The 27,793-nt window shown below is 40.3% G+C and overlaps 1 protein-coding gene across 5 annotated transcripts in view; it reads right to left on the reverse strand.

The window, feature by feature from the left end:
- Window positions 1-27,793, reverse strand: part of LOC145981803 (multiple PDZ domain protein-like) — a 963,820-nt gene that overhangs the window by 895,503 nt on the left and 40,524 nt on the right. The gene's annotated exons all lie outside the window — the stretch shown is intronic.

Raw genomic sequence — 27,793 nt, forward strand, 5'->3', positions numbered from 1 at the left:
GATGTTTCCATTCAGCCACGTATTGTTACATGCATGATTCAAGAACCTCTTTTGCCAATAAATGATGCGGATCATATTCATCATTCATTAGAACCATATTGTGATGACGTCAACATAAACGCTTGCCAAACAATAAATGAGGAAGCTCTAAAGTTGCCTACGCGCACGGAATATTATTCCGAGGAAGAAATTAAAAACATTGTTTGTAAACAAGAAGATTTAGATAAAACACAACAAGGTAAACTACTGAAATTGCTGTTGAATTATCAGGACGTGATGTCAGATTTTCCAGGAGACGTGAAGAAATATGAATATAAAATTAAGGTGAAGAATATAATAGAATTTCAGGCGAAAACAAATTACATTCCTTTGGCTTATAAGGAAATAATAGATAGAGAAATAACTACTATGCTGGAGCAAGGTGTCATTAAACGAGGATATTCTGCCCACACTTCACCCTTATTGATTGTAAAGAAGAATGATAATACACCTAGAGTATGTCTCGACCTCCGCTTAGCGAACCGATTCATTGAACGAGATGCAGAGAGGTGTGAATCAATTGAAGATATATTATATAGACACCAAGGTGCAACTTATTTTGCCACGCTTGATTTGTCACAATGTTTTCTATCTATTCCACTGCACGAGGAGAGTAAGAAATACATGGCTTTCGTTTATAGAGGGAACACTTTTGTTTTTAACAAGATTCCGTACGGAATGTTAAATTCCTCGAGTGCTTGCGCACGCTGCGTAGAACAGGTTTTGGGGAGCGAAGTTCTCTCTTACACATCTGTTTACGTCGATGATTTACTGTGTAGTGCCGACACTTATGATGAACTTTTGTCAAGAATAGAAGCCATTCTGGAGAGATTGAAAAGAGGAGGATTTCATGTAAAGCTTAGAAAATGTTCATTTGGAAAGAAGGAGATTAGTTATTTAGGTTTTAATTTAACCGGGTCAGGAATAAAATGCCAACCTGAACGGATAGAAGCCATTCAACAACTGCAGCCACCGAAAAACCAGAAAGAGTTAAGAAAATATCTAGGATTCGTTGGATTTTATAGAGCATTCGTGCCTCAGTTGTCATCGTCAGAAGCTCCATTGTGCGCTTTACTGAAGAAGGACACTCGTTGGAATTGGGGTACGTTGCAGCAGTCCGCCTTTGAAGAGATAAAGGAAAAATTCCTGAACACGGTTATGCTTTATTATCCTCTGAAAGGCAAGACATTTCATTTGAGTGTAGATTCGTCAGCCTACGGAGTTGGGGCATGTTTATATCAAAATGATGAAGATGGAAATCAACATGTTATTGCTTTTATTTCACGCACTTTAACCGCAACTGAGAAAGTATATGCTGCGACAGAGCGTGAGATGCTCAGCCTAATTTATGCAATCAAGAAATTAAGGCATTTCCTCGAAGGAAAACATTTTATTGTGGAAACAGATTGCAAGGTATTGACACACTTGTGGAAATGTTCTTTCACTAACAAGAGAATACAAAGATGGTGTTTACAAATACAAGATTTGTGTTTTGACATTAGATATGTGCCAGGGAAGCAACATATTGTGCCAGACTTTTTAAGTAGAAATCCGGTTAATACTGACACTGGAGTGACGGAATGTCACACGGAAACCATTGACACTGAAGAAGTGATCGCAGCAATTGAGTATGATGTTGATACGAGGGTTGTCCCTGAATTGAAGAGTATGACCGAACTGCAGGAAAATGACGAGAAGTTGAGAAATATTATTCACATTCTAAAGCAAGATGATAACAGAAAACTTAGTCTTAAAGAGAGAAAAATCAAGTCTCTTCATAAGATTGAAAATAACATTGTATTTAGAAGAACGAATAATGGTGCAAATGATTGGAGAGTTTGTGTACCCCAATCGATCATTACGAAATTGATTTGGTATATTCATACCATTCGTGGTCATTTCGGAAGTGCGAAAGTGTTCGCAGAGATGAGAAAATCCTTTTATTGGAAAAATATGGCTCGGCACATAAGAAAAGTTTTAGCCTCGTGTGACACGTGTCAACGTGTGAAGGCACCAAACAAGAATTTCCAAGGATTACCTATTGCCATTATTCCCAGCCGCGAGGACAACCCCCTGCAAGTACAATATAAAGGGACCCAGTCAAGGTCAAGGAACCATGGAACCCAAACAAACACACCCACGGACCTGTCCTAAACTTTCCCTTTTGTCAACCATTTCCCATAGAAAGGAAAGGATTATATTTCTTAAATTATACTCAATATATTATTGCATATTTTATTATATTTTCTATCCCATTTACTCTTATTTACATTTAGTCTTCGATTTTATATTGTGTTAATGAAGTTATGTTTATATGTATTTGATGTAGCTTATCAATTATTAATTATATTTTCATTATTCACATATTTACTTAAAAAAAAAAAGTGAACTCAGAATCGGACAGATTTTCCTTCTCTAAGTTCAAAAGGGGCTTTGGAACAGTTCTTTTCCACCACTGTTCATCTACATATTTCATTTCTAATTATTTTCTAATATCAGTCAAGAATTCTATCATTTCTTCATATTTCTAGATCTTTCCAGCATTTCTCTGATTTCGCAGCAACTTCTTGCCAGTATTGCTGTAAGATTCCCCCTCGCAAACCCTAAATCGCCACACATGGCCCATGACGGATTCGCCCCGAGTCTAGCCTCGCATCACAGCCATCTTTACTTCTGAAATCCCTATGTCTTTACACTAAACGTTCTTGCGAATATCTTAAATCTGGCAACTATCGGCTAACCTAGCTCTCTCTTCTATTCATCTTTCCACTAATGGCCCAGAGGCAGCCACTGCTATTGTCAACTGTGTGTCTCTCTCCAGCCATTCTGGCGACACAAGTCATAAAACTCATTGTCTCACAATAACCCCTTTTATACGTCCCGATCATCTGGTCTGCATCCTCCTGCACTGGTTGCAAACTCCAAAGATGTGTCACTAGAATTATAGTAATATAATAATATGGTTGGATACTTTGCTTTGGTGTGGCGGGAATATATTGCCCGAAGGCATAGGAGGTTTGACATCACTGCAAACTGTCCTTTGCTGCTTGTAACTTTTCCCTCCAAATTTCCACCAATAGAATTCAAAAAGTCAACTCAATTTCGGCATAACCATAACATTCTAAATTTTGTGGAAACAGTTTTGGCTCGAGTGCGGTGAAGGACGGAGGTGTCGAATACCATCGAGATCCGTCGGTGACCACTAAGCAGTACCGAGTGTAAGAGATATTATGGTGGACAGTGTTAAGATACCTAAGTGTGTGAGGTGACAAAAACAAGTTGACGTCCAAGTTGCTATGCTTATTTTCAGTACAAGTTTATTGTGCGGACAGTGTTATAATATATATAAGAGTGTGAGCAAGGAACTAAATGCACCAATGGATCGGTTTGACCAATGCAGAACCGGTGTTTTGATAAAGGACCAAAGGACGCAACAATAGGAGCTTCACCACGGCAGTGTCGTCCAGGAAGGGGTAAGAAAACGAAATTAAACAACAGTGCGCCAGCCCAGGTGATTCAGTAATCATCCCCTCTCGAAAATGTCAATCACAAACAACTAGAACTTTTGTATCTAAAAACTTTCTTATTTACTTATCTTCTTATCAGCATTAAACTCAAGTAAAATTGTTTCCAATCTTCTTTTTGATTTAAGTAATTATCTTTATTTGCAATGAAAACCTTCAGTGGTGTCCCACCCCTACCGACTAGCTAGCTGGAGGCGGACTGTGGTGATTGTTTCATTGGTATTTGGTTGTGTCTACTGAAGGATTAGTTCTTAATCCTGAAGGTAGCGGCACCCTAATATCCGTGTCTCTTTGGCAGTGACCACTGTTCGCCGATGCAATGGAAGAGACCATTGCATCCAAGGATGTTGAATTGTACCATCGCAATTTTAATACGTATCATTCTAAAGATTGATGGGATCTGAACCAGTCATTGTGCAATTAATTGCTGGGTGATGTAAGTTACTCATCATTCATCCTCTGATGAGAGCACTCGTCATTGGCATGACGAGTTAACGATTGGCAATACGAAAGGTACAAATAAGATTAAGGAACTAAACTGCAGAAAAGACAATGGTCACTCGTTGGGTTTTGTGAACCTTTGAACCTGAATCATGGCTGGGTGTTAGGATAATTACCTGTCTATCTGATGAATTATGATGAATAAAATATACGAAGTCCTCTGTTGGCTTCTCAATTTGTTGACCAGAGCGTCGTCTCACTTTTGCTCCACTGCTCTCCTAACTTCTACCCCCTTCTCAATTCCCATCCAAAGTCAGTCCCCTCTCAGCTTGTCCCACCTCTATATCCCTAGGCCATGGAGCTCTTCCTCCATGCCGAATCGTGTTTTTAATTGCCACTATGAAAACCGCTGACTCCATAGGCAGAAGAAACTACCTGTTTCCTGAATAGCTCAGGAGGTTTGCATAGCACAACACAGTGCATTGTTTACATGCCACAGAGGTTGAGACAACTGAGAAAAACAAGTGAATGCCCTGGTCAACGTGAAGCATTCAGAGATGCTTTATAAAACAAACATATAATCTTAGGGCTCAATAAAAATAGCAAATTTCCAATGTTAAGTTCTGTCATCGCCGTAGGGTTAGGCAACACACATAACGTTATGCGAGAAAGTGCGTATTTCAGGATATAGGTGTCCCATTTTCATTGCCGGTGACTATACCTTAATCAGCATTTTGAACTATTTCAAGTTTTTTTAACCTACTTCAGGGTTTTTCGAGCCTAACTTAAGATTATTAGGACCTATTTTAGGATTTTTAGAGCCAATTTTAGGAACCTAAAAGTACCCGTTTTAGAATCTAAAAATCCGAGGTCTACACATAACTAGGGCTAGCAAGTTGATGACAAATCATCATCATTTCTGGGCTTTGTAGACAATGCTAAAACTGATAGTAGTTCGTTTCACTTCTGTTAGAACCAAAAAAACATTGTTTTCATTTTGCATTTTCCGGCCCTTTTTTAATTTTTAGGTCATTTTTCAGTATCTTCGCAGTTTTTATTGCATTTTTATAGTTTTTGAATTGGTTCATGCATTTTAAATGCATTTGCTAGCATGAAATGAAATAAAAATATTTTTAAAAAATCAGATATCAAATTACTCAACTAGTATCTCATATTGATTGAGTTGGTGTTTTAAGTTCATTTTATGCACAGTAAGGCTAGTCGGGGCTAGACCTACAGTTTAGAGTGGATCGGGAATCGAACCCGGGACCCCTTGATTACAAAGCGACGACGGGAGGCGGCACTAGTCTCTTGTAATTTATGAAAAATCGAGTTTTCACTTTAAGGCCAGAAATTATATTGAGGTCATTCCATGAGTGACTGCACATAGATTCCAAATATTAATCTTCTTGAGATATACAGGCACTAACTTAAACTTGAAAATATATGTGGATCAGCAATGGGTGTATCCTAAATTCCAGCAAACTTTAGTAACTTTACATGCAGAAATGCACTAGATGAAAAATACGTCAAGATTTAGATTTGACTGTCCCTCGTATTATGAGTTTTGCGACTCCAAACGAAAAACGAGACAAATGTGTCCTTCGAAACCGAGAAAGACATTCAGAACTGGAGACTTCCACGGGAAACGCGTGTCGTCCATTTCAAAACAGCAATCTCTTGTTAACAAAATTTCCTAAAAAAATCTCCACAATTTAGAAAAGAACGACACAGCAGAAGCTAGCAGCGACATAGCCACCGAAAGTTACGGTGACCGATGTTAACCACGCCCTCGCTTTAATTATTTATTGTCTCTCGGTGTGCGTAAACGAAATGAGGGTGTGCCTTGTCCTGTAAACATTTCCAGTGACGACATATTACGCTGGGATCTCACCGATGACGAGGTGGTAACGTCGTCGCCTTATAATCAAGGGGTCCCGGGTTCGAGGCACATGGTGGTTCGGGTCCCACTTTAAACTGTAGGTCCAGTCCCGATTAGCCTTCCTGTGAATGAAGTAGACTTTAAAAAAACGAACATATTGCGCTGAAAATACGCAGAAACAATTGATTGTATTGGTGTTAAAAGTCCACTTTATTCACATTAAGGTTAATCGGGACTGGACCTACGGTTTAAAGTGGGATCCGAACCACCATGTGCCTTTACCGGAACAGCAAACCATCTTCCAAATCTTGCACAGACCACATGCAAGCTGAAAATCACGAAACAGCTCAAAGAGTAAATTACCCTCAATTCCCAAATGATGATCTTAAACATTTATTCACACCCTGCATCCCAGGCCTCAAGGACGCTGTAGCTTTAGACGCGATGAATAATTCACAGACTCTGCTACAGGTGAGGGCCGCACCGCCACGCAGCACCGAATCCCCTCCCACACAATGGTGCACCGGCACTTACAATTATTACGAGGGGTAGGAGATACATTGCTGGGCGCACTGCCTTGTTTCATAGCCGGGTGCAAATTACTATTTCATGACTTCGTGTGTCTTAAGGGTGTCTCTCTTCTCCGAGAAGAAGAGAGATTTTGCGTTATGGAGATGACGAAAGCATTGCACGCCTTTAAGATATGCAACCCACATTCCATTGCAACTTCACGGGACTGCCTAATCTGTAAGGATAACTTTCGGAACAGGAAAAGTGTCATAGCAGGGTATCAATCAAAGCAACAAATCCAAAATTCTTGACTTTCTCATGGCTCTTGTTCACCCGTTTCTACTTTTTCTTAACCTTTATTTATTCGACCTCTACTTAGGTAAACTTGGAAATTAGGAATTAAGAAAATAAATATTTACTGGAAAAAACCTACCAAAAGGACAGTTAAGATGAAAACTGAAGTTGTATTTAACAAGAGAATTGGATTTGCTTTAGCAATTAATGCATCTTCAGAAAGAGTTATCCCTTGCGTCCTTGATATCGAAGTAAATACAGGGTGAGGCAGTCAAACGGGAAGATTTTAAAAAATCAGAAAAAATAGAGAGCAAATATTATTTATTTTTTTGAACATGAATGTACTGTACATGAGTGGGAATTACTAGTGTACCTGAAAAATGTTCATTTTTTTAATATGGTGTCAGTAAGATGGCGTCCTTGGTGTTGCACCCATTGTCGGAGTCTCAGAGTAAATCCGCCCATGACGTTGCGTAGCATCTTCAACGGAATGTTGTGGATCTCTTGCCGAATTCGCTCCTTCAAATCATCCCTGGTTCTTGGAGGGTTGTCCTTGAAGACTTTGGATTTGAGGTAACCCGAAAGGAAAAAGTCAGGAGACGTTAAGTCGGGTGAACAGGCAGGCCACGGAATATTGCCGAATGTGCTGATCAGACGACCAGGAAATGCGAGTCTAAGCACATCCATAGACACTCTGGCAGTATGGCTAGTTTCTGGAAGAGTGTTTCTTCATCTGGGTCATAGTCATCGAGGGAGGCAGGAAAAATGTTACCAACATGTCAGCATAACGCTCCATCCCTACTAAAGCTACCCGCTGTCTAGACGCCAAAGGTCACGCCCCCACTCTCATAACCCCCAACGACGTCATGGGCGAATTTACTCTGAGACTCCGACAATGTGTGCAAACCAAGGACGCCATTTTGCTGACGCCATTCAAAAAATGAACATTTTTCAGGTACACTAGTAATTTCCACTCATGTACAGTACATTCATGTTCAAAAAATAGCTAATATTTGCTCTATCTATTTCTTGTGAATTTTTTTAATCTTCCCGTTTGAGTACCTCACCCTGTACAAGGTTTTTTTAACAAAAATCAAAGGCAAGTAAGACATTTGGCAGAAATGTTTTACTTGCATTATTGAACATCTATTAAAAATTCCCTACAATCGGAGCTCTGGTAGGTAACTGCATTAAGACTTTTTAATTTTTTTGCGTTTACATATGTATACTAGTGTCCCGTCAACGTAATATACAATTTCTCGCCCTTGACTGTGGATTCCTTTCCGTTCACCGAGTTCACTGTTTTCTCTGAACTGCAAGCTTCCATGCTAGCAAGTACACTGCACACAGAACAAACACACACTTTAAATGAAGACAAGGAAGTCGATCACGTTGTTTCTTCGCGCTCACACAACATTTGCGACGTTCGGCAACCCTGCCTGTGTGCACGATAAGGGAAGTTCGCGCATGCGCTTGCCGCGTTTCCGACCCAGCACACCGGTGGGAGAGGAAGGTAAAGCCTCACACTTTCTCGATCTCTGCCATAGTGGAGGTGATGTGATCAGCACCACGCTCAGGCCGAATTTGCCCCCCCCCCCCCTCCCCAAGGGTTGCTCTCAGGTAGCCATTGATGAGGCCGGGTGAGCCCCAGAGCCGCTTACGCAGGGACATTGATCGAAAAATTCCACCCGCAAATCACCTACACCAGGAATCGATCCTGGGTCTCCCACGTGGCAGTCAGACCCTCTACCAACTGAGCTACCGCGGCTGACCTTAGATTATGTCCAGTTAGTTTCCAAGTTCTCTACACATATGCACACTTTCCAAATTAGCAGTTAGGTTAAGTTTATTGTAATTTGTTCTTAAAACCTTCTCATTGTTTACTAGTAGTGATTCTAGCACAATTATGTAGTTGCACTCATAGCCTGGTGAAAAACATGGATCCTCCACCTTAATTTACTTTGACTCGCCCTTAATAAAATGAAAATGTTCTTATATATTTTGTAAAGATTAAACAACAACTTCGGTAGACGAACCAGCTTGCCATTTTTTATGTACGAGGCTTGTCCGGAAAGTAAAGATACAAACACATTTGCACGTTACGGGAAAAATGTGTACCAAAGTTGGCAACACTGGCAGTAACCGTGGTCCATACGACGAGGATTGGGAGTGAGTCGTCAGTGCTGCGCTGAGTCTTGTGCGAGGAACACGCGTTGGAATGGCAGCGGGGATACCGAATCCCTCCAAGTGCGCGCCGTGATCAGGTTTTTGCAGGCACAAGGAAAGCGTCCATCGGAGATCCACCGATAAATTGTGACTGTGTACGGGAACGTAATGAATGGTCAAAATGTGGCGAAATGGTGCCGTGCCTTCGCAGAAGGTCCACGTGATGTTCATGATGAAGAGAGAAGTGGGAGGCCGTCCGTGATCACTGACGACCTTCGCAATCGTATTGAAGCAGAGGTGCGTGCGAATATTAGGGTGACAATTCCAGAATTGTGTGTGATGTTTCCTGACAGTTCGAAGGATCTGCTTGCACAGTTTCAATAGGAGGTCCTTCACCATCCGCCATACAGCCCCGACCTTGCACCCAGCGACTACCACCTGTTCCTGTATCTCAAGACACATCTTGGTGGAAAACACATTGCTGACGACGACGAAATCAGAGAAGAAGTCACAACTTGGTTCCAGATGCAGGTGGCGGATTTCTACGATTCAGGGATACAAAAACTTGTTCCCCGTCTGAACAAATGTTTGCACAATGGTGGCACTTATGTGGAGAAATAGCCTCTGTGACAGTGTATCAAGTGTAACTTTAGTTGCGAGCAATACATTTATTTTATATCTTATTTTTGGTTTGTATCTTTACTTTCCGGACAAGCCTCGTATATCCTAGGCCTATGTTATTACTAGGGGCCCAGGACTTTATGTCCTACAAAACTGCAAAATATGTCAGAAAAAGGCACAAATATTTCCAGTAAAGCAAAAATATGCACAACAGTACTTTCGAATCTTTCATTATATGGGATGTCAGAATCGTCCAGGAAAGATCGACAAGGGTGAGTTATTAAATGAAGTAAAATGTCTTTAACAGAAGAAAGCAGTGGGAAAACACTCAAAATATTTCATTTCTGGAAACTAAAGCACAATTGGCAGCTCACTACAGCTCTGGTAAATCTGATTGTTGTGAGAAGCGAAAAAAGATAAAGAAATGAGAACAATTGAAACTTGTTTATCTTCTGTACGGTGGTGATTCTCGTGCCCGCACAACAATGACAGAGAACATTCTCCCTCAATAATGTTCGCACGGCTATCAATTGTCTGCGGAATAAAAAAGAAGAGGATATTATTGTTATGTACTAATTGGTAAAAAAAAAATACATTTCTTCGTTCGTAATTTCGTTTCTTCTGCCATAGATAATATGAACTATGCGTTGCGCTGAAGATACGAAGAATAAATTATAAAATAACCGATTACATGCAAGATAATTACGAAATTATACAGAAATAGGTCTTATTTGGAGAACATTGAAGAAATATGTTGTGAAAACGCGATATTGCTAAAATATGTCAAAATATGTCTTATCAAGTTAGTCTATTTCGGGTCATATTCATCAGATATGTAAAGATCTGACAACAATAATCGATCCGATGCCAAATAAAAAATATGTTATAACTAGCGCTCGGAAGTTGAGGAAAAATCCTTTTTCTTCCTAGTGTCCGAAGACGAGGCCCAACATAATATATGTTCATTTTGGGTCATTGTAGGCCAGAAAAAGGTGGGTTTGATTTGTCCCTTTTTGCCTTTTTCGGCGTTTTTTTGCTTATTGGTCCTTTTTTAGCCTTTTTTTAGGTGTTCACGGCTTTTTTTGCAACTTCTTTCGACTACGTTTTACTGCCCATTCTCAATTCGAATCATCATCAGTTCATCATCACCTCTTAAACATCCTTTCTGTAATAAAGAAATAAAATATATATATTTACCCAAATCAGGTAAGGTTTCCGAAGTCCTATTTCTGTAACCCTAGTGTGGTTAGGTCAAATATGATTCTTCAAATATGATTTTTCAAATTATATTAATCTAAAAAATATATAATGTCTGAAAGAAGATGCATTTCATTCATATAGTTCTTTCGCACTGTGTGTCCCATACCACCAGAATTTTGTATTTTTTATGCATTAAATATGTAATTAAAACTGAAGTTATTAATTAATTTGGATCACATTTATACGTCCGTTTTCCGTTTTTAGGTCCTTTTTTGATATTTTTAGGTCTTTTTTTGCCAATTTATGGGTCTTCAAATTTCGAGCCCTAGTTATAACATAAAAGTCCCAGGCCGTAGTTATTACTATTGAAAGGCACAGTAAAGAAAATGTTAATTAAGTTACTCGTTACTGTAAATTAAGGGAGTTTACTTATTACTAGGGTCATTGAATTTTCGCGAAGCGCGAAATCCTGAAATACGAAAAAAAGATGCAATTTTGAACATTCTTCACGTAACTACACCTCCAATGATGAAATATGCATGAGTTTTATTCGCGAAGTAATGCGAAATGTGTGCTTTTCTACGAAATGAACGCTTTTTCGCGAAATAACCGTGAAATATCATCGAATTAAGTAGAAAACACGCAAAAACCGGCAATCGAGGTTGTGCGCGAACTGTCGATTTGTAACGAAACGTTTGCCTAAAGTTTCCTACCACTTGCAGCTGAAGAACGTTTTATCTTCGATCACATCAGGAAGACTCTGCAAATTCGGATTTCCCATGCACAGAATCTCGGTTCGAAAACTTCGCTCCCTGTCAAGCTGCATTCCTTTCTTCCCCCGAATGTCTACTCAACTTCCAGTTTCATTGAACTTGCTAGCTGTAGCAGCGATAAGATTAGTCTGTTCCCGCACATCAAGGGAAACAATGGTGTCATTTGTGTTCAGTCATGAATGAATTTTTTTTTTATCATCATGTGATTTTCAACATGTGTTTGTGTATGTGCAGTAGTGATTATTTTATTTGTTGGACAGCAAGGATATCCTTTAAATACATACAATGAATAAATCACTTGAGATATGCAATTTAGAAATGAAGTGATTTTGTGTTGATGTTTTCTTTTTGGTTGGACAGCTAAGTACTTGTGTATGTGTACAGCATATAAAAATGAAGTAGTTTATCAATTTATAGCTCTTTTGTATCTTGTTTCCTCTCATGATGAAAAAGTGAGTGCCAATTTTTTCTTCCACCGCTGGTATATACCGCTGATCTAACATTTTATTTACCGCTCTCCTCAGTTTTTATTTACCATAAATTTGTCTCCCTACTTATTACTTATTATTTGTGCACTTTATGCACAAATAAGCTAATCGAGACACAGAATCTACTGTTTTAAAGTAGGATCCGAACCAGTGTGTGTCTTCACCGGGTATAGAACCCAGCGATGGCGTTACCATTACGCCATCGTGAAGACCCGAAAAAGTAAATAGTTACATTTACCGTTACTCGAAATAATATACATCCTGCTTTCATAACGTGCGCAGAAAATTGTTTTCGAGTGCCTATTATCAAGTGAACAGCTGGTACAATTCATGTCTTGATGGTCTACTATTTTACTGAATTTTAACTTTATAGCTCTACTGGTTTCAGAGGTATTGGAGAATGGAAACGGACGGGAACTGGAGATAAATACGAGATGTGGCTAGAAAAAAACGGATTGGTGTTGCTGTTGACAAACGGCAGGCGCGTCAAGGTCAAGCGGTGCATGAGTGTATAACGTGATATCCTGCCTATCGACTGTGTGATTTCCAAGGGTGTGCGGCAGTCAGTTCCGCTGTAGCTTGTCGACGAAGTGAACCGTACATCTGTGCTCCGTCGAAAAATGTTAAGTGTGAACGTGGAACAGCGTATCAATGTGAAGTTTCTTATGAAACTCGGAAAATCCGCCACAGAAACTTATGGTTATTTGAAGGAAGTGTACGGGGATGAGTGTTTATCATGCACGCAAGTGTTTGAGTGGTTTCAAAGGTTTAAAGAGGGACGAGAAGTGATTGCAGACGACTCGCGTCCTGGACAGCCTTGCACGCAAATGTGGTGAATTTGATTCTAAAATATCGTCGCTTGAGTATTTGAGCTATTGCAAAACAACCAACATTATTAAATTACGGTGCTGACGACCCTTCGTGAGCGAGTAAGAAGACGTCGACCTGATTTGTGGAAAAGCAAGTCATGGATTCCTCATCAGGACAATGCTCCTGTCCATACGGCACTGTCAGTCAAGGCTTTCTTGGCCAAGCATGGGATCCCAGTGTTAGAACATCCACCCTATTCGCCGGATCTCGCTCCGTGCGACCTTTTTTTATTCCCGAAGATCAAATCAGCGCTGAAAGGAACCAGATTTACGACCGTAGAATCTGTGAGAACAAAAGCGACGGAGGTCATGAACATGGTTTCAGAAAATGATTTCCAGCACTGCTTCCAGAAATGGAAGATTCGTATGGAGCGGTGTATCGATAGTTCAGGGGAGTATTTTGAAGAAGATAATGTTCGTTTGTACAAAATTACGAATAAAAGATTTTGAAGCAACAGTCCGGTTTTTTTCTAGCCACACCTCGTAAATTCTGACGATCTCAATATCTTAATACCACAAAAGATACACAAAATATGCCAATCAGTCACAATTCTTAACAAATGAAGCCAGGAGACAGTTCGATTCCTGCCCTCGCATTACTGTTCACTGTGGTTGCCAGATTTGAATTAATGGGGGCAATAGTTCATGGACAGTCAATTATATGTCCCAGCAATACCACCATCAATAACCAGAGAGAGAAACCTCTGCCCTTACACATCATCCACGTCTGCTTACCCACCTGTCCCCTCCTCCCCTTCTACGGAACACACTAAGTTTTGGTTTTAAGTATCCTTTATGAACAGGAAGGCTAATCGGGACTGGACCCTACCTGGAAGGGTATGCATTTATTTCAATATCGTCAGAACGGGCCCTGCAAAAAAGTACACTGCGACAGTATGAATTTCTCTCCATGTTGCAAGTGAAAGCTGTTTTTAATGGGCCCGTTTCGAAAGTAGCACGAGTTTAACCCGTTAAACGAGTTATGGTAACTGGCTGTCCCATAAGTGCTTCCGTGCGTTTCATTATGATGTCCCAAAAGTCGCTTTCCGTGCAAGAACGAGATTCACCAAACGCACGTACCAGGAGGCTGGTTTGTTCGGTGAGAATCGTCTGCTGCATACAGACAACGCACGTACTGATGGATTCAAACTGCTCTAGTTCGGAAAATGTATTATAATTATAACAGATAGCGATATGAAGCAACATGCACAAGATGAGTATGCCTTAACCGTTCTTAGAATGTGATTAAAATTAGTAACAGTGTCCACAGTAGACTTTATTTATTTCCATAAGGACATTCCTTCCGCTGGACGCCATGTGGAAACTTTCACCTCGAGTGTCCCATAAGTCTGCCATAAGTCTGTAAAATAACTGGTTTCACCAGATTCACGAGCCCAGTTATTTTCGTTGAATGCGTTCGTTTTGTTAAGACTTTCGGAACGCACCCTAAGTTGATTATTAAGCTAGATACGATCTGTAAAATATTGATAAATAATTATTTATAGACTCCTATGTATTGCTTGCGAACAAACAACTTTAATAGCCATCCATGGGGAAAAGCAGAATCTGGATCACGACACAGGGCTCGAACTGGATCCAGCCTGGCTAGCGATAGTCAGCCGGCAGCGGAACCGCAGCAGATGCAGCTCCCGATTGGTCCGCCTCGACACTGGAAACAGTCACATGCAGATATATATAAACTGGGTTGACGCTCATCGCTAGACGCAACAGAGGTTTTACAAGTTTCCTTGGTTTTATCCTCGAGAGCTTCCCTTCTCTTTTGTTTTCTTCCTAGTTTGTAGTTTGTACTTTTTCTTAGCTTTACTGAACACTATACTTGATCTGCCCCTCCTCCCTAAACAGGGGAACCATCATTGAAGACCACCCCTAAAATCGTTGATCATAATCGAGAATATCGCTTGTCTTGTAATGCAGCTATAGTATAAAAACTTCACATTCACCTCATTAACAGTTGGGCTGAAAAGTTCATAGGCTGACTCATAGATGGCGTTACTAGAATTAAATCCATGTGATTTTTACTTAGTACTAACCTTCAAAAGATACGTGTATAAATTTCACAGCTGCCGGATAATTAGTTCGTGAGATATAGCATTGTGAGTGAAGCAGCTTTTGTTATTGTGAAAAAATGGAGAAAAAAGAATTTCGTGTGTTAATAAAGCATTGCTTTTTGGCGAAAAAAAATACTGTTGAAGCCAAGGCTTGGCTTGATAAACATTATTCGGACTCTGCACCAGGAAAATCAACCGTTGAGAAGTGGTTTGCTAAATTTAAACGAGGCGAAATGAGCATCGAAGACGATGCACGCAGTGGACGCCCCAAAGAGGCTGTTACCGACGAAAACATCAAAAAAGTCCACAAAATAATTTTAAATGATCGTAAAGTGAAGTTGATAGAGATAGCTGAGACTTTAAAAATATCAAAGGAACGTGTTGGACATATTGTGCATGAATATTTGAACATGCGAAAGCTGTGTGCAAAATGGGTGCCGCGCGTGCTCACAATCGATCAAAAGCAACAACGTTTTGATGATTCGGAGCAATGTTTAGCGATATTCAACCGTAATAAACACGAATTTTTCCGTCGATATATTACAATGGATGAAACATGGCTCCATAACTACACTCCAGAGTCCAATCGACAGTCAGCCGAGTGGACTGTACGTGATGAACCGAATCCAAAGCGTGGAAAGACGCAACAGTCGGCGCATGGTATTATATTCATCGATTACCTCAAAAAGGGCCAGGCCATCAACAGCGATTATTACATAGCGTTGTTGGAGCGTTTAAAGGATGAAATCACGAAAAAACGGCCCCATTTGAAGAAGAAAAAAGTGCTGTTTCATCAAGACAATGCACCGTGTCACAAATCAATGAAAACGATGGCAAAATTATATGAATTAGACTACGAATTGCTTCCCCATCCACCATATTCTCCAGATCTGGCCCCCAGTGACTTTTTCCTGTTTGCAGACCTTAAAAGAATGCTCGCTGGAAAGAAATTTAGCACTGATGAAGAGGTAATCGCCGAAACTGAGGCCTATTTTGAGGCTAAAGAGAAATCGTACTATAAAAATGGCATCGAAAAATTGTATGACCGCTATAATCGTTGTATCGCCCTCAAAGGCAACTATATTGAATAATAAAATCGAATTTTGTGAAAAAAATATTTTTTACTATGTTAGCCTACGAACTTTTCAGCCCAACTGTTAAATCACCAAACACGCATCCTATAATAGTAACACATCATTGCGAGCGAAGTAAGCAAGCAATTTTTACATTCATTTCTTTGCAGGATTTCAAGAATATTAATTTAATAGGATGTCAATACTTTCTTAGTCTTTTCCAGCTTCTCCTTTGGCATGTTCTGGGCCGAAAACGTTTGGATACCATAACGCTAAATACAGTCTCCAAAATTTAATGTTCGAACTCTTTCTCCTCTATAGAAATCCCTTGACAATCTAAGATTTAACACTTTATCAATAGCTTCCTATCTCCCCCTTTAAATTTCATACTCAATTAATTTTAGACTTACTGTTGATATTGAAGAGTGGATATTGCCTCCTCCAAAAAAATTATTCTCAGTCTCCACACAAGAATTTCCGGAACAGTCTACACAAGAATTGGATACCCCCTCAATTTAATGTTCAATCCCCCTCTAACTAAAATACCAGCCATAATGTAAGACCTAGAGTTGGATACTGCCCCTTACCACGTTTAATTCAATCCCCCCCCCAGAACCCTCGTGTCAATTAAGGCCTAATATGTAAGAGGTCGATATCTCCCTCGCTCGCCCCCCCCCCCCTTTCGATAATGCCCTTAAACACTTTCTTTTGATCATCTAATAGATTAAATATGGTGCATTTAAGGTGTAAAATCTTTACATATACAGAGTGTCCGAAAAGTCACGCAACCCGGTGTTTACGACCGTATAACGGAATAGCGAAACGGAATGAGAAGAAACGCTTTCTGCCAAGAGAATGCCCTGTATATTGGGAAAATTTAGAGAGACAAACATATGTAAGAACATGCATGTTTTAATAACAAATAAGCAAAGTGTTGCCAAAGGCGGAAAAAAAATATTTGCAAATCGTGTGTATTGATGCACAGAACTCACTGAGATAAATTATTGCAACATTTCACAATACCAACGAACAATTTGGATGGCCATCTAATGAATTTGACAGAAAAAGAACTTTGACGAAGTTTCAAAAACATTGCAGAAGGGAATAAATGGGCTGTTCCAAAAATCGATGTTTTCACAATATTACGAGGGACACTGGCAACACTGTTGGTGTCACGTGTCACTAACAGACGTGTTTCACCTCAGGCTATCACACTAAGGCACTTTTAACGACAAAGGAGAAAGTTGGTTATTCTCGAACATATGCAATAAATTACATACACCTTGCAACCCTGAAATGTGGTTTCAATTGGATAGGTATGTCAACAGCCAAAATTCCAGGCATTGGTCGACAGAAAACCCCACATCAGTTGCATGAACTACCCTTGCACTCTCCGAAAATCGGTGTATGGTGTGGAATATCGCGAGGTCGTATTGTGGGACCGTTATTCTTTGAGACAACAGTGGATACTGCTGTTCTCATTATGCAATTCGTTGCTCTCCTGGAAGATGACGAACGTGATGTTTGGCAAAAACAAGATGGAGCAACTTGCCATACATCTAATGAATCTCTTCGTATGCTGAGAGAATTTTTTGGTGATCGTCTAATATCCAAGGATTTATGGCCCAGTCGCTCGCCCGATTTAACATCTGGAGATGTTTTCTGTGGGGTTACTTAAAGGGGAAAGTATACCAAACGGGACCCAGAACATTGGAGGAGCTGAAACGAAACATTACACAGGAAATTCATAATATCGGTGTTGCAACCCTCAGGAAGGTATCTGAGAACATGATCAAGCGAACCAACTTATGTATCCAAGAAAATGATGAACACTTCAAACATTTGCTTTAATTTGTAGTGATACCCACATTTCAGGGTTGCAAGGTGTATGTAATTTATTGCATATGTTCGAGAATAACCAACTTTCTCCTGTGTCATTAAAAGTGCCTTAGTGTGATAGCCTGAGGTGAAACACGTCTGTTAGTGACACGTGACACCAACAGTGTTGCCAGTGTCCCTCGTAATATTGTGAAAACATCGATTTTTGGAACAGCCCATTTATTCCCTTCTGCAATGTTTTTGAAACTTCGTCAAAGTTCTTCTTCTGTCAAATTCATTAGATGGCCATCCAAATTGTTCGTTGGTATTGTGAAATGTTGCAATAATTTATCTCAGTGAGTTCTGTGCATCAATATACACGATTTGCAAATATTTTTTTTCCGCCTTTGGCAACACTTTGCTTATTTGTTATTAAAACATGCATGTTCTTACATATGTTTGTCTCTCTAAATTTTCCCAATATACAGGGCATTCTCTTGGCAGAAAGCGTTTCTTCTCATTCCGTTTCGCTATTCCCTTATACGGTCGTAAACACCAGGTTGCGTGACTTTTCGGACACTCTGTATTTTGGAAAAAGATATAAATGTTGAATTAAGAGGAGTGGCGTGCATGTAACCGGTGTTACCATAGGTAACAGCAAAATGTAAAGAAATTAAAAAGTTTTTTCTCAATAAAATAACAACATTGTTAAATAAGTTAACCGACAGCGTTGCAGTTGAGTGTATATTGCAGGACATTTTTTCTGCAGCCGACAAAAGCGAAGAGACAGGCCTTCTGCTACCCTCAAGAGGCAACAGGAGGAGAGGGCGCCAATGCAAGGGAACAGCGGGGAAAGACTTGGAGGCAAGTGTGCTAGGGGGTTATTCATATGCCTGTTTAGGGGTCCTGTTGCCACTGCGGCATGCCAGATCAGCAAGTGTTGTCACATTTGATTTCCAGAAAACAGCTAAATCCTGCCTATTTCTCTGAAGCAACAAGAGCTAGACTGGATTTAACTGCAACTAAGACCGTTTAGTAATAGACGAAAAGATAAGTACTTGATGCGATTCGTGATTTGGACAAACCTTGCTCCAAAAAACTAAGTTGGCAACAGTAGAACGTACATCTGGACTTCCCTTCCACCACTGGAGGAGGGGAATTCTGTCGCCTGCTCAACGCAGAAACGTCAAACTGACCCGAATGTGTGGTTCTTCTTCCCCTTTCCACCTATTTGCAAAGAAACAGAGATGGTTGACAAGGCTCGACTACTATTCACTGGATTCTTGTGGTATCTCTCTCATGAGTGGTAGTTCTTTCTAGGAGTGATTGTGGCTAAATAAATCATTGAGCAGATTGGGAAAAAAAAAAAAAGATCAATGGCGAGACTCAAACGAGTATGACTGAGTGAAACTGGTCTCATGCAGTACTTTAGTTTAAATTCTTGTAGTAAATAAACAAATAAATAGAATACTTAAAAAGGTAATAATTCCACAAGCGCCTATGAGAAATTCTATCTTCCCTCCCAATTGCTGTCCTCTCGTTCTTCCTGAAGCAAACGGTACCCCTCATCCTTAAGGGAACCTTGTCTGTTCTGAAGCTGTTATATATATTTTTTTTTCGCATCCTGCAATTAGGAGTTTTGTACAGAAAACGATAGAAGCAGGTAACGGAAGTACTACAAAGCAGCCAGGCAAACCAATTTTGCAAGCAAGTGTTTTCCACAATTAAGTATCTCTCTGTCGACAGGATGTGCATGCTCTCTCAGCTAATCATATCAGTGTGATTGAATGTGATTACGTTGAACGGATGCATCTTGTTAGGAAGCACTGTACAAAGTGTCCCTGCCATCCTGTCTGATATTCAATTTGGTTACTTGCAGAATTGGTCCAAGAAGTTGTTAAGACTTTATGATACTTGATGAAATTTCAGATCTTATTATTCACATTCCTACAAAAAGTTTCTACTTTTCTATCCAGAGACAAAATAGTTACCATGCTGTTTATTAACTGTAGTTTGGATACAAGTCAGAGTTTATAAGTATTAGTTTAGGATAAAACACAGGAAAAATAGGTTATTATTGTGCAAAACAGTTTTATAGTACATAGTTTGCTAAAAGAAGAAAGCACGGTCATGCTTATTTTGGTGATACAATTATCTGTTTCTGCAAAACCAGGAACTTGACATGAAAATCTTACAAGAGTAAAGTAAAAAAGTAAAGTGTTCCCCTGTGCTTTGCACCTTGCCATGAAGGCGTACAGGGGGTGTGGAGTTAGTGCCCCTCACTTTCTTGATCACGGCCAAAGGTGGGGGTGATGTGATCAGCACCATGCACCTGGCCACCTTTCCCTTCAGGTACCCACTTTATATTGCTGGGTGGGTGTCGGAACCACTTGAACGAGTGGAAAAAATTCCGGTTCTCCCTGTCTCTCACATGGTAGTCAGACGCCCTAATGACTGAGTTACCGCGGCTTCTACCTTACAAGTATACCGATATAAAAATACACAGATAGCGACAACTCTTAGCATTTTGTGTTTCTCTTTGCTTTGGACTCAGACTGCGGGACGGCATGGGTTCAAGTCCAACTGGGTTTAGTCTCCGGGTTGTCAGCCTGAGTATAGGATCGGTGGCAACCCATCATCGTGAGGAAATTGGGGAGCTATGAGTGAGTAGCGTAACCCAGTCTCGGAAATCTCCTGTAACGGCTGCGGGTACGATGTGCTGACCCCACGTCACCCTATTACCGGTTGAAGATCTCCACACCTCCAGGTAGCGTTATGGGAGGGAGACTGGCAGTTGGGAGATCAGCCTAGGCCCTTCAAGGGCTGTCGAGCCATGGGTTACTTCTATTACTATTATTATTATCTTTATTTTATATAAATTCTCCACCTTTCTATTAGTCTTTGTGAAGAGTCGTGGTGGTCCAGTTGGTACCATGGTTCAATTTCTGAAGTGAGAACTTTTTCTACAATATCCCTGCATAAAGCTGCTCCGAGGCTCATAGATTCCGCCACTGGTGTACACAGAGGGGAACTGATGGGGCTATAGTCAGTCCCCTCCGAAATTTTGATTGATTTAGTTTATTTTACTTCGCTTTTCTGCCACTTTTGGCTAATTGCGAAGATGGAGATGAGTCATGATATGATGAAATTTATGAATGGACACTCAGAAACAACCATGCCTAAGAACCCTGGACCGCTGGTGTCGTAGCACGATGTGCTAACCACTCCGCCAGTGGGTCCGGCTCCGAAATTGAGAAAATTCAAGAAAAACAAAGTGATACATGCAAAGTCCCCTTAAAATGACACCAGACAACCATTCTTGTCTTGGAACAACTTTTAAAATGAAATATTTTAGTGTTGTAACCTGCCTTCTAGAGTTACATGTTTACAATTGCAGCCCCTCTGAAAAAATCCTGCGTATGCTAGTGGACTCCGCACACTTCTGCATTGAAATATAAACTATACGCATTTTTGCATGTTTTATATTGCTAGGTTCTCCTCCGTGGATTCCGACTGTGGGACGGCATAGGTTCGAGTCCGCCTGGGTTCAGTCTCCGGCTTCTTTGCCTGTGTATTGGACCGGCGGCAACCCACCGTCATGTGAGTAATTTGGGAGCTACGAGTGAGTACTTACTAATCATGATACAAATTATTCATAAATCATCACGTAATTATTTCTACCAGTTTTCATTAAAATAAACACATATTTAAATTTTTCAAATTAAGTGTACCATACGATGTTTCATGAAAATATCATGTTATGCAATACAAGTAAAGTGACGAAGATAATCAGAATGAGCAAAATATAAATAAGAAAAAAAAAATCGCTGCCTGATTCGATCATACAACCTTCAGATTGTGAAGCAAAAACGATACCACTGGACTAATTTGCCACTACAAGATATGTTAGTTATGAATAGAATTTACAATTTCTATTGTTTTTAAGCTTGAAACAGGAATCAAAATATACTGCTTTAATAACTTATAATTGCTTTTCAGTTTAAGAACTTGCCTTTGCAAGTGTAAACGAGTGGCACAAAACATTCATTCTGCAGATCTGAAATGCTAAAGCGTGGCCTCGTATTGCACATTAGACAGCTTGCATTTCTATCTGAAAATAAGCAATTTCAACCTCTTTAAACTGAAAACCTCTAAAGATGTTTAGTAATTACGAACCATAAATGAATTGTCACATCATTTCTGTGCATAATTTCAAGTTTTGGTAAATTTCTCGTATCAGACAAACGGCTGAAATTTGCTAGTTCATTTAATTTGAATATTCGTACTTACGTATTCTGCATTGAGAAACATTGCTGAAGGTGGCATTTCGCTTATTTCACGGAAATAAGCTCTATTTGCGACATATCGAGTAAGTTTTCTTCGTTTCTTTTTGCCTTCGTTAACACGCAAAATGGCGGTCACAGTTTCACTACCGTACTCGGCATGCAGTGTTTCCACCCAACTGCACCCAAAAATACCTACGTAGCTCCACAAACCATTGACGCATAGCCCCACGAACCATTTCCGGTAAGGTTAGGTTAGGTAGGGTCACGTTTAGTTTACAATAGTTAAAAATAGGTTTAGAAAAAAATATGCGTAGCCCCACACAACATTCTCGCATACACCACGAACCACTGACACATAGCCCCACAAACCATTTGTGGAAACGTACCTTCTTCAGTTACAAAAACACGTGTTTGGAAACACTAACTGGGATTGACCGGGATTATGTCATCACACACCTGGAAGTAAATGGATGCAAGAGCTTTCGTGCATCGGTCACACATTTATATCGAAAAATGTATGATTTACTGGCAAAATTCAATGAACAATGCAAGCAAACACTTCCCCGAACTTCCACAAGTATAAAGAAACTGCATTCGGTAAGTAATTTCTCCTGTAAATTTGAAGAAATCCATTTGTCCGATATGAGAAATTTATCCAAGTTTTCACTTTGTGCTCTTTTCTGATATGTGGATAATGTAACACTTTTATGTGAACTTTCGGGGGTTAGATTCACTCGATCCCATGATTTGTCAACAGGTCGCATGCGTTTTGAGTAAACAAGCTTACGACCCAACCTTATATAATTCTAATAACCTTGATTTCAATGTGACAATACAATAACAAAGAAAAACATAAAATGTCAGTCTAAGCAGTTTCAGCCCATAATCATCGGTTTCATTTTCATATATCTCGGCAAGATACACAAAACTGCACTTTAATATGGAGATGATGACTATGTTCACTTATTTTTCAATTTCACTTCGTCTCTTACTTCACTATTCATATTTGAGCACCCACTACCATAGACAAATTACGGAAATACATGCACTAATAGGTTTCGAGAGTTCAGTCATTTATCGCTCGAGCGGAAGAACTATCAATTCTGTGTGCCATTTAGCGTTGTCCGTGCGAACTATTTGCAGCATTCTACCAGTAATAGTCTAAAAACTACCTTAGAAACGGAGTAAAATGGCTGCTCTTCTCAAAAAAAGCTAAAACATTGGCTAAAACAATGTCATCATCTCCCAACATAGCTAACAAAATGTTGGAAAGGTTAAAATCGTTTCTGAAATAATTCATGAAGAAGAATGTGCTGAACACTTTAAAACAACATTGCAGGTACAGCACAGTAGAGGGTCGAGCCCTTGCAGTAAATGACGATGTGTGAGATGGCTGTGTCCAATTGGAAGCCACGTTACGAGAACTTCTTCTCGGCAGGAAGGATGGGACAAGGAATGCCAAGCACCAGTGGTGGATTTCTTCCCATGAAGCTTGTTCCCCCATACCTCATTCCACTCCAACTGCCACACATCAAGAAGGGAGCTTCCTCATACAGTGTAAAAGGCCCTCTCTTCTCAAAAAAGCTGAACACATCTCTACAGTCACAAGGGGTTCAATGCGTATGCTGGGTCTTCTCTATCGTTTCACGGAAATAAACAACTTGACTGCCCTCAGCACCTTTTACAAATCTTTTGTGTCATCTAAAATTGAATACTGTTCTCCGATCGGCATGCCCCTCAAATTCAGATAGACTAAATTCCGTCCTACATTTCTTCCTGGCCATTGTTCGACACCGAATTCCGTCCACAAAACACTTGCAAAAGTCCATCTTCCTGCAAATGTTAAATATCCAAACTCCTCAAGAGAGACATAGACTGGCTGACCATATATTTCTACATAAAATAGTGAATGGCAACATCAGAAGTGACCGCCTTCTTCAGGAAATTCACTTTCGTGTGCCTGCCCGCTCAACAAGAAGTACTCAACTTTTTGCTTCTCAGAAGCCGAGATTGTGCCTCATCCAGCGCTCTCTGTTTCATCGACTGTCCAGTGAATATAATGATCTAGGAAGCCAAATAGACATTTTTGAAAATCTGGACCACTTTAGAAGAAAGGTAACTAAAAGTATGTACGTCTCTTAACCACATGTCATTTTTCAATGTTATTATTTTTGTTGCATTATGTTATTATCTTTGTACTCATGTTCTATAAAATCGTTCCAATGTAAAATGGCTAATGCTGTATTTGGAATCTTCTATTAAATAAATAAATAAAATACATAAGTTAACACACTGTCGTCATCTTCAAACTTGGGTGATAAACAGCTGGGAAGGTTATAAAAGTGTGAAGAAATTGGGATAGTTCTCCAATGTAACTTTCTGCAGGTCCCTAGCTGGCAGAGGGTGGATGAGGGTGGCAGCATCGCTGCTTCGTTTGTTTGTATACCTACATGACTGGAGGACCCAGCAGAAGTGGACTTCGGCAGTGGTAGATAAGGACAGAAGCCATGGTAGGATGCATTGCACTACAGGATGTCTGGAAGTCAGCGATTCCTGACTCTGGAGCCCACAGATCAAATCTGTGCATAGAAAGACTCTTTGAAAATCAATGAAGTCCAGGAGTTTTAAGACTGCAAAAACTTCTCTACTTCAAAAAATGTTGCTATGTTACATGTCATTGAGGTAAATGGGCACATGTGGAAGTAGGGGCCCCCGGAATTCAAAATCTCAGCCATTTGTGGAGGTGATGGGATCAGCACCATGCTCTGGTCACCATTACCTCCAAGTGTTGCACCCACATACTCATTTATTAGAGGCTGGGTGATATTGCTGCAAAAATTTCCATCTGAAATCACTACCCTGAGAATTGAACCAGATGCTCTACCTACCGTGGCTCCAACTGTGCATTCACCATTTTCCTGTTTATCAGCACACATCGTAAGTCACCCCCACCCCATCTCCGACAGAAATGGTAGCTCCTTTTTTAATTACATGATTATAGTTGTGTTGGATGAGGCATTTGCTCGGAATACTTTTGCAGGAAATTGATTGGGTTTCTGCATACGTTTCGGTTAATTCACATACTGCCATGTACTTGAATGGATTAAAATGTTTGGGTACACTGGCACATGTGGCCATTTGGCACTTTTCAATGTATGCAGGGGAATATCCCCTTATCTAAAATCCTATCTGAGGGTTTAAAAAGGCCTTTCAGAAAGGTTGAAAGTGGAAAGTTGTAACGGGACCTGCACAGGATATACACATATAAAAGGTATGGTTGCAATAAAAACTTCCTCAGACACAGCGTAAAAGGCCCTCTCTTCTCAAAAAAGGTAGATACGTAAGTTAAAACGCTGTTGTCATCTTCAAACATGGATGATAATCAGCTGGTAAGGTTAAAAAAGTGTGTGAAGAAATTGGGATAGTTCTCCAATGTAACATAATTCTCGATGGTTTCACTGATAGCATAGTGGTTAATTCAATTTGCAGTTTAAGTTTGTTACAAGCATTCAAAGACATTTTTCGGCATAGCAGTTTGGGAGAACACTCTTTATTAGACATATTTTTCTAGAATAAATGTAGCAATAATAAGATTAGAAGTTGAATTTGTAAATTAATATTTATTAAATTAATTATGATTAGTGCTGCAATGAATCTTTTCAATAATGTTACATTTTGGAGGCTGACAACTCAACTGTCAAACAACCAACTACTTTTCAATTGAAAATCTTCTCAAATAAGTAATTCAACATCTTATCTCCCTCTACACAGTTTCTTGATCTTTATGGTTGGATTAAATTTCAAAAGTGCAAAATAGAACTCCATAGTGAGTCTATATGGCCATTCTCATTATTTAATTCCTTCCAGTGTTCTCTTGCAATGAACAAAGCCCCCCCCCCCCCCCCCACACGTAACTGTTACAATGGAAACATTGATGAAACTACAAATAAATGTCTGATGAAGGCAGTATGCATTCTCCCACAAAGTTACACCAGAAAACATATTTAAGTGCTTGTTACAACTGTAAACTAGGGCAAGAATTCTACAGGGTGCGGCAAAAAGATCTGATTGTCTGTAAGTAAAAATAACGAACATATTACACAACATATGTACATGGTTATGTATTCAACAGATTTTTTACTGCCTGTTAAATGGCACATGTACCCCAATCTGTTGAATACATAACAATGTACAAATGTTATGTAATATGTTCGTTATTTATACTTACAAACCATCAGATCGTTTTGCCGCACCCTGTACAATGCAAGCAGTGGCGCATACAGAGTCCAATATCTGGGCTATCTCACTATGTCACGTGGTCCTAGGCTATGAATAGAAATAAATTTACCAACTCATAAGAAACCAGGTTGCCAACTCACAGGAAACCAGGTTGCCAACTCACAGGAAACCAGGTTGCCAACTCACAGGAAATCAGGATGCCAACTCCCGGGAAATCAGGATGCCAACTCACGGGAAATCAGGATGCCAACTCACGGGAAATCAGGATGCCAACTCACGGGAAATCAGGATGCCAACTCACGGGAAATCAGGATGCCAACTCACGGGAAATCAAGATGCCAACTCACGGGAAATCAGGTTGCCAACTCACGGGAAATCAGGATGCCAACTCACGGGAAATCAGGATGCCAACTCACGGGAAATCAGGTTGCCAACTCACGGGAAATCAGGTTGCCAACTCACGGGAAATCAGGATGCCAACTCACGGGAAATCAGGTTGCCAACTCACGGGAAATCAGGTTGCCAACTCACGGGAAATCAGGTTGCCAACTCACGGGAAATCAGGATGCCAACTCACGGGAAATCAGGATGCCAACTCACGGGAAATCAGGATGCCAACTCACGGGAAATCAGGATGCCAACTCACGGGAAATCAGGATGCCAAATCACGGGAAATCAGGATGCCAAATCACGGGAAATCAGGATGCCAACTCGCGGGAAATCAGGATGCCAACTCACGGGAAATCAGGATGCCAACTCACGGGAAATCAGGATGCCAACTCACGGGAAATCAGGATGCCAACTCACGGGAAATCAGGATGCCAACTCACGGGAAATCAGGATGCCAACTCACGGGAAATCAGGTTGCCAACTCACGGGAAATCAGGTTGCCAACTCACGGGAAATCAGGTTGCCAACTCTTCCGAAATCAGGTTGCCAACTGATAGGAAATCAGGTTGCCAACTCATACGACATCAGGTTGCCAACTCATAAGAAATCAGGTTGCCAACTCATGAGAAATCAGGATGCCAACTCACGGGAAATCAGGATGCCAACTCACGGGAAATCAGGATGCCAACTCACGGGAAATCAGGTTGCCAACTCACGGGAAATCAGGTTGCCAACTCACGGGAAATCAGGTTGCCAACTCTTCCGAAATCAGGTTGCCAACTCATACGAAATCAGGTTGCCAACTGATAGGAAATCAGGTTGCCAACTCATACGACATCAGGTTGCCAACTCATAAGAAATCAGGTTGCCAACTCATGAGAAATCAGGTTGCCAACTCATGAGAAATCAGGTTGCCAACTCCAGAATCAGCATCATCATTTCGCTGATATGAATACTATAATTTACAATTTCTGATCGATTTTTCTCCTGTATTTTATTCTCTAGACTTCAGGCTTCGCAGAGAGCCTAGCTAGCCTAGAATATACGCCCATGAATGCAAGTGATATATACACAGGGTGTTCCACAAGTACATGGCCGCAACATTATCTGA

The sequence above is a fragment of the Lepisma saccharinum genome, chromosome 30 (genome assembly GCF_977018435.1).
Source record: "Lepisma saccharinum chromosome 30, izLepSacc3.1, whole genome shotgun sequence".
Taxonomy (NCBI): domain Eukaryota; kingdom Metazoa; phylum Arthropoda; class Insecta; order Zygentoma; family Lepismatidae; genus Lepisma; species Lepisma saccharinum.